The following is a 5,084-nucleotide window of genomic DNA, read 5'->3' as shown; positions in this document are numbered from 1 at the left end:
AAAGCAAGATGGCATCAATAAATATTATGCTCAGAACGCATGTACATATGGAGCTCCCCTAACTACATGGGATGCTGTATTCATTTCAGTGGAGACAGCAGAGGCGTAACTAGGGAAAATGGCGCCTAGGGCAAGCACTGACATTGCGCCCCCCAGCACCCCCCCTCCAAAGGAGATGAAACATGTGATGATTGCATGGCATCAGTTGTCTCATTAAGGATCAGATTTTATACCACACATGGGAAAGTTTAACTAGTTTGGGTTAGGGGAGAGGTGGAATCTTCTCTCTCATGTGTTGCTGCTGTTTGTAGAGAAAAGAAAAAGGAGTTGTGGTGTGTTATTATTTTCTCCAAACCACACTGTGCGAGAGAGAGAAGATCATGGAGTTAGACCGTTAAGCATTTTGATTTAACTGTAGTTCATCAGTATTTTTTAACTCTTTGTTTCAGTTATAGACTTAATATTTAGAATAACTGGGGGCTGATTTGACCACATTTGAAGCACAGGTGTTTCCAGGAGTTGACCCAACATTAACACAATAAATGTGCCTCATGAAACAACTTGACAATGTAATATGGGTTATTATGCCCTTGAAAATGTCATGTGGGGTTGCTTTCACAAAAACATTTTGCTATGTGATGGTAATGTTGAGCTGACCTGTTTAACTTTCAGTCTGCCTGTATGAGTAGATTCAAATATATAGATAATGGCATTTTAACTTTTGTGTTTGGTAAGAAATATAATTCATTATTCAGTTGTTATTGTTACTCAGCAAATAGTAGAGGGGTGGGTGCGATTGATAGGTTAATCAATTCTGCATACCAGCACACACATACTGACTGCACTCTCTCCATTTATTTATTTATTACATTTTATATCCCGCTCTTCCTCCAAGGAGCCCAGAGCGGTGTACTCCATACTTGAGTTTCTCCTCACAACAACCCTGTGAAGTAGGTTAGGCGGAAAGAGAAGTGACTGGCCCAGAGTCACCCAGCTAGTATCATGGCTGAATGGCGATTTGAACTCGGGTCTCCCCAGTCCTAGTCCAGCACTCTAACCACTACACCATGCTGGCTCTCCATCCAAGCATGTAACTCAGCTTTCTCGTCCAGCATGATTAGCTTTTACTAAGCTGTTCCTTTTTCTATGCAAGCAACTCAAAGTAAATTTCCTTACAATTATGAATTATGATTTCATGTGGTTTCTTCCATATCATGGAAGAAACCACATGGAATCATAATTCATAACTTTAAGGAAATTTCCCTTTTTGTATTTGCAAAAAAAAATTTTATTGAACATAAAAGGACTCACTTGATCCTCTAAATGTTTAGAAGTATATACTTTCTCCCCCTGCCATAATCACTAAGGAGGTTTAGACTTTCATGATGGGCTGAAACAGCTAATCCATTTTGATGATGGCACATAATTAAATTAGCATACATTGCATAGCAAGGTTCCACACACACCCATCTCCCGCTCCCTGAACTTTTTCAATCCCTGCAGTTAAAACGTGGTTAGATTATAGGGACTGATCTGGGCTTGTGACTCTGATGCAGGATGCAGATCTAACTATAATTAACCTTTGTAAGTATTTGCTAACTCTGCATTTAGATTTAAATTGCTAGAATTCAGCAAGGCTCCTGAGTGTGCTAGGTTCAGAAATTGTTTGGATTTCCCCCATTCTCAATTAATACTCTGTGTATGAGAAATAGAGAGCATGAGCACGCACGCACGCACATGTACGTCAGTACTTCTCTCAACTCTATTTGCAGACATATATATTCCACTGTTTTGCCCAGCTCTGTCTTTGTGCTTTTGACAACAGAAGAAAAGTAGCAAGAGGATGAATGATGGGAACAATTTCAGTAGTTTAATAGGGGAGGAAGAACCTTGCAAGCACCACTGGGAAAGGGAGTGGGGGAGAGGGGGAGGGCCGGGCTGTTCTCCTCACTGCCTGCTGTAGTTGTATTATTTTTTCTTCCCTTTTTGCTCATTCAAGGACTTGGGTGGATTGCATCCTGCTTGGAAGATTGGCGAGTGGGGAAGGGGCTAGAGGGAAAGCGTCTGTGTTCAGAGCAAGGGAAAAGGTTCCTCTTCCACTCCACCCCAGGGGAAACAAACCAAGCACCAACCTGAGAGCAGCCAGCCTCCTTGCAGTCCCCTGCTCAGAAGATTGGAGATTAGGGAAGGGGCGGGAGGGGAAAACCTCCGTGTGCAGAGCAAGGGAAACGGAGGTTCCTCTTCCACGCCACCCCGGGGGTGGGAAACAAACTAAGCATTAGCCTGCAAAAGCAGCCAGCCTCCAGACCCCTCCAGACTCCACGGAAGATTAGAGATTGGGGAAAGGGAGGGAGGGGAAATCTCCGTGTGCAGAGGAAGGGAAAAGGAGGTTCCTCTTCCATCCACTGAGCTCCACCCCAGGAGAAACAAACCAAGCACCAACTTGAGAAAACAGCCAGCCTCCTTGCAGTCCCCTGCTTGGAAGATTGGCAATTAGAGAAGGGGTGGGAGGGAAAGCCAAAGCGACAAGCGTCTGTGCGCTGCCTGGCTTTGCAAGGAAGGAGGTCAGGCTAGCTTTGCTCAGAGGAGGACGAGGTATAGAAGACCTGCTGAAGAAGAGGTTAAGCTCTGACTCCTCTCAGTCACCCCATGAGGATATTATCATTCACAGTCTCTATTGGCTCTGGCCACCAAACAAATCACACTCGCCTCCCCCTTTCAGATACACCCCCGCCACGCTTTCCATTCCACTCCATTCTTTCTTAGTTCTTGCAAGCAGTGAAGCTATATACTGACTCATTCAGGTGCTTGCACAGGTGTTGCAGATACCAAGTGTGTGGAACATCTCAAAATTACTATTTTTGAACCACATGGCAGAAAGTTTTCTGGGGCACCACCAATTTAAGCTGTCACCCTAGACCAGGCCTGCTCAACTTTGGCCCTCCTGCAGATGTTGGCCTACAACTCCCATAATCCCTGGCTATTGGCCCCTGTGGCTGGGGCTTATGGGAGTTGTAGTCCAAAAACAGCTGGGGGGGCCTAAGTTGAGCAGGCCTGCCCTAGACCATACACATCTGTGAGCACATCATTTTGTTCCACAAAAAGCACACCCTGTTATCTGTCCCTAAAACTTGAATTTCTCTCTCTCTCTCTCTGTTGTGAATTCAGCCCTTTTTGCCGTAACTCCTTCCAGCGTATTGGCTACTGTCTCGCACAGACCTGTGCTTCAATGCTATTGACGTATGTATACTTAAGTACTGATGCATTGCTGCATGTGTATGGATATACAAAGTGAGTGCAAAACTTTGGGAAGCATCTTCAGGTCCCCCCCACCCTTAAAATAACCTTTTACAATACAGTAAAGTAGAAGGTAGAGATTATGGTTGTTGGTTTCTCATGCCAGGTAGGTTAATAACTCAGTATGGTAGCTCCGCAATGAAAGTTAGTGGTAGGTCTCATTGTCATCTCTTATCAGACCTTAGAAAGATACACCGACAAGCAGGGTTTAACTCCTGCTAACTGAGCAAAGAGGCACCTTTTAAAAGTGGTGATTGTCTTTGTTTAGCAGGGGGAGAGCAACTGGCCCTATCCATCCCCAGCATAGCAGCCCTCCGATGGCTGTTGTTGATGTCTGTCATGTTTCTTTTTAGATTGCGAGCCCTTTGTGGCCAGTCTTATTTATTTATCTATGTTGTAAACCACTTTGGGGACTTTTGTTGAAAAGCGGTATATAAATATCCATAATAGTAGCAGAGGAGTGTATGAAGAAGAAGCAGCTGTGCATTGGCTGACACCTGGAAGCCTTGAGGATGTGATGTGGTGTAGTAGAGAAGTTCCTAGCATTGGCTCCCCCAATATTGTTGGACTACAGCTCCCATCATCCACAGAAGCAATGGCCAAAGGTCACAAGGCCAAAGGCCATGTGTAATCTAACAACAGCTGGGGACCAAAGGCTGGGAACACTGCCGTAGTGGATCTGCTGCCTTGCAGTGATGTCTTTTTGCTTCTCCTTGGGCACTGGTAAATAAAAGGCAGCGATTACATAGGCAAGTATTACAAACGCAGCTAGAGTCTCCAGGGAGCTTTCATGCAATGCAAGCCAAACCCAGGTTGCTACACCTGAAACTACTTAGGGCAGTGGGGAGCATGCAAGAGAAGAGTAGCAAAGCTGAGCACGTTGTTGTTTTTGACAAAGGGGCAATTCCAAGGGTCAAAGAATCCGGCATGTTACTACTTTTTCAATGACTGTAGCCATAAGCAAAATTTCAAGTTGATCTTGTATATACCGGTTGGCAAGAGAAATCTCCTACTGTTAAGACCATATTTTTACAAAACCTTTATATATTATAGTGTCTGGAATGTGCAAAATACGTAAGTAACTGAATCAGAAGTGATGTCCAAAACAATCTGATTCCCTTAGTGATGTATTTTGCACATTTGGGGCACTATAATATTTAAGGGTTTTATAAAAATATGGCCTTATAGTAGGAGATGTTCTCTTGCCAATGAGTAGATATAATATCAACTTGAAATTTTGCTTATGGCTACAGTCATTGAAAAGGTGGCAACATGCCTGATTCCATTACCCTTGGAATTTCCTACAGATGCGCAGAGAGGTCCAACTGCTGAGCAAATATCCCAGTTAGGACCTTTCCCAGATCTGTCCACCCTGGAAGTGGTGCAGTCCAAATTTTTGAGAGCAGTATTCCAAACACCTAAGTGTACCTCCAATGCGAGGCTCAGATTGGAGGCGGGTCTCATTAGAGTGGAGGCTAAGTCTTGGCAAATTGCGTTGTTCTATTGGCTGAGAGGTTTTTCCTTGGCCACAGGGCTGAGCCGCTTGATACTAGAGGATTTCTACCCGTCGGCCTGGAAGTGTGCTTTGAACCGAAAGCTGACCGTTTTGGGCCTTGAACAGTCTGTTTTGCTTACACAAAACCTGGAGACAGCTAGGAAGTGCTGGAAATTCTCTGTGGTGAGAGAATCCCTTTCTCATTATAGCAGAGTGCACAGAGGCACAACACAGCGGAAATTTAGTTAGGCATGCGTGTATGCTGAGAGTAAAGTAACTTGGAGCCAATTCA

This window comes from Hemicordylus capensis, chromosome 5, assembly GCF_027244095.1.
Source record: "Hemicordylus capensis ecotype Gifberg chromosome 5, rHemCap1.1.pri, whole genome shotgun sequence".
Taxonomy (NCBI): Eukaryota; Metazoa; Chordata; class Lepidosauria; order Squamata; family Cordylidae; genus Hemicordylus; species Hemicordylus capensis.
This window is presented reverse-complemented; position numbering follows the sequence as displayed.